Genomic DNA, 10,270 nt, shown 5'->3' on the forward strand with positions numbered 1-10,270 from the left:
CAGCTCGGGCGGCGGCCATGGCCGCCCGCGGAGACCTGGGCCCAGTAGCCTCTGTGGATGGTAGCTATCCCACTTGTGATATTAATTGTTTAATATGGAACAAGTAATGACTCTCCCAGATCCATCCGCCCCTATCTTTTCGCCTAGCGGCGGGCGGGCAGTGGTGCGGGAGCGGCTGGAGAAAGATGAATTTCAAGGCCTGCCTGTACTGCTTTTAAACCTTGATGACGTATATGTCACATTGCCCCTTTCTCCAAAAATTCGCCTCCGCCATCACTACCCAGGGACCCTTTCAGAGGACTGAGGTGAAGAGAAGATGTGGGGAGAGCTCACACGCCTGATGGCGTTCCACGCACTGCTCCGAGCACGTGGGGCTCTGTCGCCCCAGCTCTGCAGAAAAAACAATCAGATCACCTCGTTCACATATTGATTGTCCCTTTGATCCACTGCGGTCTGCCTGTTCATGGCGAGAGCCCCCGCCGGGGAGATGATCGAGGTCTGGGAGGCATCTGCCTGCACCCAGGTAGCTGCCGCGTGGGGACGCTGCGGTCTGCACTGCCCAGTACTTCCCTGCTCTCCTGGCGAGTGCGCGTGGGCACCTGCCCGTTGTTCTCTGTGAGTATGAAGGTGCGACAACCATGGGGTTAGGCGGGGTGATGCCCCAAAGCGCTGGCCTCAGAGGCTGGTCGGAAGAGGCCATGGGACCAGGCGCTGCCTTGGTCTTGTGCATGTCTAGGCCCTTTGGTTTCTGGGGGGCTGGCTGGGTTGCCCCTGTGGGGTGGGAGCGGGCCTCACACCCTGTCCCTTTAGCTGGGTGGGGGTGGGGGAGGGCAGTTTGAGCGGGTTCTTCTGGGGTTTTCCTGTCCTCTGGTGCTCCCTCCAGTAAGGGTGGTCGGGCCCGCAGGAGAGCAGGCAGCTTTGGGGTGTTCCACCCGACGCCAGGGCAGGTTTCCTTGTGGGGTGAGGTGTTGGGTGTTAGTGTTGGTGGCTCAGTTGGGTGGGTGCCCTGAGGGTGGGTGCCCGGGGCTCTCCTTGCTCCTGTAGCAGTGAGCGGGGAGGACAGGCCCAGACTCTGGGCAGAGGGTGCTGCCCACCCCCTGTGGGAGAGCAGGCGGCGGGGGGCAGCGGGGTGCAGGGATTTCAGGGCGGTAGACGACACGTGTGAGCTACTGGTAACATCTTCGAAGGCTTTCCAGTCCCCGTCGCCACCCAGAGCTGGGTTTCTGAACTCCCAGAGAACACTGAATCTTTTGAATCTTGGAATTTGGCGACATTTCAAACTCCATCGACGCTCAACCCTCGAGGTCCCACAGAAGCCGGGCAGCCTCTCGGGGTGTGTCCTGTGATTTAGTAAGAATGTCTTAGGCAACCGCGCGGCAGGAGCAGGTGCGCATTCCTTTCCGACGGGCAGGCTGCACTCCCATGATGCTCAGGTGGAGGAATGCTCGGGCAGGACCAGGCGTCATGTCATGGAGGTGTGACCTCTGACCCTCCTGCTTCAGACCCTGACCTCCCCGCCGGTCCCCAGGCCCCACCCTCGCCTCGGAAGCCCAGTGTCCGGGGTTTGGGCCTGGACTCGCGGGTCGAGGTGAAGCCCCACGAGGAGAGGAGTGGTGCCTTGCTCAGACGTCACCCGGCTGTGTCTGGGCCTGGTGAACAGGTGGCCTTCTAAGCTGGAGTCGGAACGTCGGCAGGTCCCACCTGCCAGACCCCTCGCCTCCCCCGGGAGGCCACGGGCAGGACGAGAGGTGGCCGTAGGCTGGTCTGAGCCCTGGGCCCCTGGGCGTGGGGGAGTGTGAAAAGAGGCCGTTGTGTGGGCCTTCTCGTTTCTGCCTTTTTCATCGACTTTATTTTAAAAAGAAGTTGGCTCTGTCCCCAGGGCTCACCCAGCACCACCCAGGCAGGACACCGGCAAGCACGCCCGGCATTGAGTGTGGTCACACATCAGATCCATAATCGGTGTGAGCGGCCGGGTTCGGCCAGACTTGGTAGAATTCACGGGTTGGAAATGAACCGTGCGGTGTGGATTTATCAGGAAAATTCTCCCCCCGCCCCCGGGTGGAGTGGCTTCGTCCCTCCCCACGCTGGGGGAAGTTAAGTAAAGGGACAGGAAAACGCTGAGCAGTGCCCCAGAGGAGGGGCCTCTGTTAGGGGAGAAGAGAGACCCTAAATGTGTCCGTGGTCCCTTCAAGTCCCTGCTCCTGCGTCTCTCCTCTCTGTGTCTGTGTGAGTGCTGGTGACTCACTTGGTCATTTGCCTTTGTCACCTGGGATAAGAGGTTATTGTGAGGTTTTGGTGGGGTTTTTTTCTAATTTTTTCCTTTTTTTATTGGATTTATTGGGGTGACGTTGGTTAATAAATGTAGCATGAGAGTTTTGAGGAGGACACTGGATGGCTTTCGACAAGGACCTGCTCAGTCCTTCGTCCAGCAGACGTTTGCGGAAGCACCTGACCTGTCTGTCCCCGCCCACTCAGGTGGAGAAGAGACACGCGTGGGGGAGCAGAGGGAGGCAGAGGGGTGGCGTGGGTGGACTCGAACACTAAGAAGTCATAGAAAGGTTTCTTTCACTTACTTTCCTGGAGGGCGCTGGCGAATTTCAGGACTGACACCAGTTAAATATTAACCGTGTCTGCAAACAGCAGTGTTATCTCCTAGAGATGGTGTTAAAATGCAGATTCCAGCTCAGGGAGGCGGGGGCGGGGCCTGAGACCCCCTGTCCACCTCCCCCCGGGGAGCCACCCTTGCTGGGCCGAGCTCTGAACACGTTCCCTCCCATTCTGTCTTCAGTTTCTTTTTCTCCAGAAAGCCCCCCGAAAAGGACACTTTCCCCTGCGAGAGCTATGACTTCATCGGGGAACCTGCCCGGTGTCTCCAGCGACCAGCCGGGCGCTGTTGCGAGTGGCGCTCTCCTGTGCCCTCTCCGCGCTGTACTCCACTTATGACCATGTGCCTGGGGTCCTGCTGGGATGCTTCCTTGGGTTCCCCCGGGTTTTATTCGGTGGTTTCTCTCTTGTTTATGATAAGAACACGTAGAAAGGTCTGGAACCTTCTGAGCCTTGAATGGCCTGGAGCTGATGCTGCCAGCCTTCATTTGAGGAGAGTGTGTGTGTGTGTGGGGGGGTGTCCCCACTGAGCACCCCACTCCTGCTGAGGACTGCGAGGGCCCCAGGCAGTGGCGGGGATGAGGCCGGTGCCCAAGGGAGGCTGCCAGTCTGGCCCGGCCGGTATTGTTAGTGTGAGCTCCGGCCCGGGTGGGGCTGGTTGTCCTCCCAGCAGCTGGTGTCGTCGTCTGGCCTGCGTGTTGGGGTTCACGCCACATCACCTCGTCTTCGTTAGACCTTTTGAACCATCACCCAATTCCTTCCTTGGATAATGGGTCGTGGACCGTTGGGGACTTGCATTCTTGCCTCCCCTAGTTGCTCAACGCACGTGTCGCTGGACCCCATGGGGCTGGGACTCCGTTCCTTCCCTCGCCGTCCTCTCTGCGGCACCCCCTAGGCCCGTGGTGATGTTGGACCGCGCAGCGCTTCCGGAAGGCCAGCGGATGAGCTGATATCCGGGGCCACGTGTGCTCGGAAATGTCGGGGTCGATAAAGTTCACGTCTTATGGCATCTCCTAACTTCCAGAAAACTTAGGGTGACACTCCAAGAGGAAGATAGAGTATGGTGGTTCCAGGTTTGGGGGCACGGCACCCCTTTTTGTGCTGATGATGTCATGGGCCTAGTCTTTTATAGAGCACCCTCTCTTTTTTCAAAAGCAGCTTTATTGAGATGCAGTTCACAAATCAGTGTACCCAGTTAAAGTGTACAGGTCCACTACAGTGAATATGCTCAGATACGTGCAGTTAGTTTGGTGTGTAGACACATGAATGTAGTATGTACAGTGCCCAGTTAGGATCGTCACAGGTAGGCACACCCTTGTCACCACAGTCACTTTTACTTTTTTTTTTTTTTTTAAAAATAAATGTTTTGCCCTAACCAGTTTGGCTCAGTGGATAGAGCGTCGGGCTGCGGACTGAAGGGTCCCAGGTTCGACTCCGGTCAAGGGCACGTGCCTTGGTTGCAGGCTCCATCTCCAGTAGGGGGTGTGCAGGAGGCAACTGATCGATGTTTTTCTCTCATCGATATTTCTAACTCTCTATCCCTCTCCCTTCCTCTCTGTAAGGAATCAATAAAATATATTTAAAAAAATATATGTTTTTATTGATTTCAGAGAGGAAGAGGGAGAGAGAGAGAAACACCAACAATGAGAGAGAATCATTGATCAGCTGCCTCCTGCACGGCCCCCTCTGGAGATCGAGCCCAAAACCCGGGCATGTGCCCTGATGGGGAATTGAACTGTGATCCCGTGGTTCTTGTGTGGATACTCAACCACTGAGCCACATCGGCTGGGCCACACTCACTTTTAGAGTAACTCAAGACATCAGAAGGAGCCCTCTACTCTGTCACCGCTTGTCCGCCATCACCCCGCCAGTCCTACCAACCACTGCTCTGCTCGCTGTCCCTGTAGCTCTCTCTGTTTGGGGGATTTTTATGGCTGAGATCCTATAATAGGTGGTTTTGTGGCTGGCTTCTTTCACTTAGCGAAATGTTTGCAAGGTTTCTCCATGTACGGCACATGTCGCGATTTCATTTTCATGGCTGAACAATATTACTGTTCCCTTGTATGTACATAACACCTTTTGTTTCTCCGTTCATCTGTCTTTGAATCTTTGGGTTGTTTGGACCTTTTGACTGTTGGGAATGATGCATTCATCAACATTGGTTTGGCCCACAGCTCTCTGTCTGAGTCCCTGCTTCCAGTTTTTTTGGGTATATACCAAGAAGTAGAACTGCGGATTACATGGTAAGTCTATATTTAGCGTTTTGAGGAATTGCTGTATGTAAAATGGAGGCTGCACCATTTTACATTCTTGTCAGCAGTGCACAAGGGTTCCAATTTCTCCACATCCTCACCAGCACTTGGAATTTTCCAATTTTTTTTTTATAGCTGCCCTAAGTGGGGCGAAGTGCTATCTCATTGTGGTTTTGATTTGCATTTCGTTATTGACTTGTAGTTTTTCAATATATTATGATATTAATCCCTTTATCAGGTAGATGATTTGCAGCTATTTTGTCCCATTCTGCAGGTTATCTTTTCACTCTCTTGTCCTCAAAACAACAACAACAAAGAAACTAAAAAAAAAAAAACCCCACAAAAGTTTTAAAATGTATATATATATATTTTTTTCCGTGAGTTAAAATTATTTTTATTGTGAACAATACATATATTTCTTTAACATTATTGTAAAAATTTTAAAGACTTTTTTTGTGTTTATGCCTATAACAAAATTAGGAAGAAGGTACAGAGATTTCCCATAAATCATTTGCTCCCACACATGCGTTGCCTTCCCTTCCCTTTTTTTTTTTTTTTTACCAAGGCTGAAACTACACAGCAACATATAATCATAATCACCCAAAGTTCATAGTTTACCTTATTTTACTTTGTTGTACATTCTATGGGTTTGGACAAAAGTATAATGACATATATCTATCATAATATCATACAAAGTATTTTCTTTTTTTTTCCCATTGATCCGATATAATTTTTATTTTAATTTTTAATTCTTTATTGTTTAAAGTATTACATAAGTCTCCCTTTTTCCCCATTGACCTCTCCCCAGCCGCCCCCACCCCCTAAAAATATTCTGATGGAGTTTAATTTATCTATTTTATTCCTTTGGTTCCTTTACTCAAGTGTCTTATCCAAAAATCATTGCCAAGCCCAGTGTCGTGAAGGTTTCCCTGCTGTCTTCTAAGAGCTGTGTGGTTTTAGCTCTTGCATTTAGGTCTTTGATCCATCTTGAGGTAATTTTTGTTTACAGTGTCAGGTCAGGGTCCACCCCATTCCTTTGCATGTGGATGCCCAGTTCCCCCAGAAACCTTTGCTGAAAAGACTCTTCTTCCCATTGACTGGTCTTGGCACCTTATTGAAAATCTCCCCGCTGGGTATGTGAGGGTTTGCTTTCTGGGCTCGCTCTCCTACTCCCTTCGTCTGTGTGCCCGTCCTTATGCCAGTATCACACTCTTTGGACTACTGTAGCCGTGTAGTAAGTTTTGAAATCAGGAAGTGTGAGTCCTCCAACATTGAGCTTCTTTTTCAATGTTGTTTTGGCAATTCGGGGTCCCTTGAGGATCCATATGAATTTTGGATGGCTTTTTATATTTCTGCAAACACACACACACACACACACACACACACAATAAACATTGGTGAGTAACGGTAGATTGTTTTCACTTAACAATATTAAGTCTTCCAATCCATGAACATGAGATGTCTTCTCTTAAGTAGATCTTTCTATTCTTGTAGATATTTGTGTAGTCTTCAGTGTACACCTCTTGGTGAAATTTATTCGTAACTATTTCATTCTTAATGCTATTGTAAATAGAATTGTTTTTAAATTTCACTTTCAGATTGTTCATTGTTAGAATATAGAAATACAATTGATTTTTGCAGGTTAACTTTGTATTCTCTGACTTTGATTAATTTATTAACTCCAGTATTGTGTGTAAGTGTGTGTCTAGACTCTTTAAAGTTTTCTATGTACAAAACTGTTATCTGGGGACAGAGATAATTTTAGTTTTTCTTTCCAATTTAGATACCTTTTATTTCTTTTCCATGCCTGATTGTTCCCATTCTATATTGGATAGAAGTGGTGAAGGCAGGCATCCTTGACTTGTTTCTGGTCTTAGAAGAAAAGCTTTTACTCTTTTGCCGTCAAGTATGAAGTTATCTGAGGGTTTTCTATATGTGGAAAAGATCCCCCAAATTTCATATGTTGAAATCCTAGTAGAGGGGGCCATTGGGAGGTGATTAGGGTTCAGCCATCATGAATGGGATCAGTGCCCTTATAAAACAGAACCCAAAGACCTCGCCAGCTCCTTATGCCACGTGAGGATACAATGAGAATCTGTGACCAGGAATAGATCTATCACCTGACGGTGCTGGCACCCTGATCTGAGACTCCAGCCTCCACGACTGTGAGCAATACATTTTTGTTGTTTATAAGCCATCCAGTCGGTAGTATTTTGTTATAGCAGCCCAAATGGACCAAGACACCTTCTATTTTTAGTTTGAGTGTTGTTGTTTTTTATCATGAAAGAGTGTTCAGTTTTGTTAAATGCATTTTCTCCATCAATTGAGGCTTTTTTCCCTTTTCAGTCTATCGATGTGGTATATTACACTGATTGCTTTGTGTACATTGAACTATCCTTGCATTCCATGAATAAATCCCACTTGGTCAGGTGTATAATCCTTTAAACACACTGCTGAATTTGGTTTGCTGGTATTTTGTTGAGGAATTTTTGCATCAGTATTCATCACAGATACTGGTTTGTAGTTTTCTGGCAGTGTCTTTGGCTTGGGTATCAGGGCAATGCTTGCTTCATAGAACGAGTCACAGTGTGTTCCCTCCTCAGGCTTTTGGAAGAGTTTGGGAAGGATTGATTTGAATATTTCTCCTAAAGTTGGGCAGAATTATTCAATGAAGCTATCTAGTTCAGTGCCTTTTTTTTTTTTTTAAATCCAGAGAATTTTTATTATTAATTTAATTTATTTACCAGTTATAAATCCATTCATATTTTCTGTTTCTTCATGATTTTGTTTTGGTAGATGGTGTGTTTCTAGGAATTTGCCCATTGCATTTAGATTATCTAATTGTTGACATACAGTTAGTTGTTCATAGTATTCTCTTATAAATTGTTTTATTTCTGTAAGTTCAGTGGTGGTGTCCTTAGTTTCATTTCCCATTTTAGCGATTTGAGGCCTCTCTTTTTTCCTTAGGCAGTAGAGCTAAAGGTTTGTCAATTTTGTTGATTTTTTTTTTTTTTCAGAGAACCAACTTTTGGTTTTGTTGATCTTTCTCTATTCCTTTTCTATCCTATATTTCATTTACCGTTGCTCTAATCTTTACTCTTTCCTCCCTTCTGTTGGCTTTTGGTTTAGTTTGTTCTTTTTGTGGTTCTATAAAGTGTAAATGTAGGTTATTTGAAGTCTTTCTTTTTTTTTTTAAGGACGCAGTTATAGCTGTAAAATTCCTTCTGAGCACTGCTTTTGCAGCACCCATAATCTTTGATGTGTTGTTTTTATTTGTCCCAAGATATTTTAAAATTTCTCTTGTGATTTTTTTTTCTTTGACCCATTGGCTTTTAAAGAGTGTGTTAGTTTCTGCATATTTTTGAATTTTCCAGTTTTGCTTCTGCTGTGGATTTTTAGTTTCATTCTATTGTGGTTGGAAAGATCCTTTTTATGACTTCAATATTTTAAAATTTCTTAAGACTTCTTTTGTGGCCAGCATATGGTTTATCCTTGAGGATTTTCCATATGCATTCGAAAAAAAATGTGTATTTGCTGTGACTGGGTGGAGTGTTCTGACCGCGTCGGTGATATCCAAGGGGCTTACAGTGTTGATCTTTAGGCTGCCTTCTCTCTCCATTTCTGAAAGGGGAGATTCAAGGGCTTCAACTATGATTACAGAACTGCCCCTTTCTCCTTCCCCTTCTGCCCATGTTGGCCTCCTACCCTTTGGGGCTGTCATATTTGGTGCAGGCATGTTTATAGTTGTTACATATTTTGGGCGAATTGACCTTTCCTCAATATATAATGTCCTTCTTTGTCTTTGCACAGTTTACACTTGGAGTGTATGTTGGCCGACGTTGGTATAGCCACCTAACTCTCTTTTTATTACCACTAACATGAAAAATCTTTTCCATCTTTTTACTTCCAACCCAGTTGTGTCTTTGGATCTAAAGTGAGTCTCCCGTAGACAGCATTTAGTTGGATTAGCTGTTTTTTCTCCCTTTTCCCCATCTCTGCCTTTTGATTGGAGAGCTTAAGCATTTACATTTAGTTACGGACAAAGACGTGCCTCTTCCATTTCGCTGGCGAGTGTGTGTGTGCACGTGTGCATCTTAGAGCGCTCTTTGCCCTTCATTTCTCTAGAATGCCCTCCTGACAGTACCCTTATGCTTGAAGGAAGACTGCTTGGCTGTGAACGTTTGCAGGATAAATGACCTTCAGAGGAGCCTCTTACAGAACGCGGAAGCTTGAGTTGGGGGTTGGTGGGGCTCTCGGCACCACAGGACGCCCCGGTGGGAAGATGGGGCGGTGTCTGCGTGTGTCCCCGTAACTCCAGTGCCTGCTAGACAGGGTCCCGTGCTGCTGACTGGGACGAGGAGCGCAGGAATGGGCCTGGGAGGGGCGGGTCCTGACCCCCCTCGCGCTGACTCTCCCAGGGCCGCCCTGGAGCCTCAGGACAGCCTGTGGGAGGTCGGGGGGCAGAGGAGTGTCTCCCTTCTTGAAGGCACGGGGCCTCCCGACGGTCAGACTCCGGGTCAGGGGCGTGGGCCGCAGTGCAAGGGTGAGACCGACTCTCTCGGGTCCTTGGACCCCTAGTCACACGCTCTTTGCCCCCCGAGCACCTCGGAGGAGGAGGAGGAAGGGAGAAGGGAGAGCTCGTGTCCCCCCGAAAGCCCACCGCTCCAGCGAGGGGGGCACGTGGCCTCGGAAAGGGCCTCATTGAGGGCGGTGGATTCTTTACTCTCAGGGTTTGTAAATATTAAAATTGCAAGTAAATTCCTTGCACGGTAGGTCTGTCATGCTCGCTCCCTGGGGAAGTTCTTGGGGAAAGATTCCCTGTCCTCGCGGGTCCTGGGCGCGTGGCTCCAGAAAGGTCTGGAAGCCGTGGAGTCCGCCCTGTGCTGTGGCGTGAGGCCCCGGCCGCCCCCTTTGTCCGGCTGCGGGGCCCCTCCTGGCTCGGGGCGCTGCAGGCCTTGGGTGCAGGGGCTGTGTGTCGCCTGTGACTCTCCCAGCCTCACCCCCTGCCCCCTCCCGTCTGCATGTCTCAAAATGTCCGAGCGCCTCGGGGCGGTCGGGGCCTGGAGGAGCCCCAGCGCCATCTCACCCAGACTCTGTGACTTCTGTCTCGTTCTGGGGGCGCACATGTGCCGTTGGGGTTTACTTGACTCTTTTTTAATCACCTCTCGGGGTGGGTTTGGGCTTCCCGAGGGCGAGGACTGTAAGTGGGGTGCCCCGGTTCCCCCCCCGCCCCCTCCCCGCCATGGGGTGCGGCCTCTGGGATAGCAGTGGGTATTAGGAAGGTCCTGGCCCCGTTTAGCAGGTAAGTCTCCGTTCTCAGGGCAGAAATAGATCCTCTTTCCCCAGCGAAGCATGTGCTCGGGCCTGGGCGTGGCCATCCCACAGCAGCGATCGAGGGGGAGCGAGGGGGCCCA

The 10,270-nt window shown here is 49.1% G+C and overlaps 1 protein-coding gene across 9 annotated transcripts in view; it reads left to right on the forward strand.

Moving 5' to 3' along the window:
* The first annotated feature begins 15 nt into the window (after positions 1-15).
* Positions 16-10,270, forward strand: part of GRB10 (growth factor receptor-bound protein 10) — a 125,270-nt gene continuing 115,015 nt past the window's right edge. For 8 of the 9 annotated variants that reach the window (XM_014530554.1, XM_014530556.1, XM_014530557.1 and 5 more), the window contains exon 1: positions 16-615. The gene's annotated coding sequence lies outside the window, so the exon portion shown is untranslated. The remainder of the gene's footprint in view (positions 616-10,270) is intronic. The other variant, XM_005882865.2, reaches the window with a different exon arrangement.

The sequence above is a fragment of the Myotis brandtii genome, unplaced genomic scaffold (genome assembly GCF_000412655.1).
Source record: "Myotis brandtii unplaced genomic scaffold, ASM41265v1 scaffold743, whole genome shotgun sequence".
NCBI classification, from domain to species: domain Eukaryota; kingdom Metazoa; phylum Chordata; class Mammalia; order Chiroptera; family Vespertilionidae; genus Myotis; species Myotis brandtii.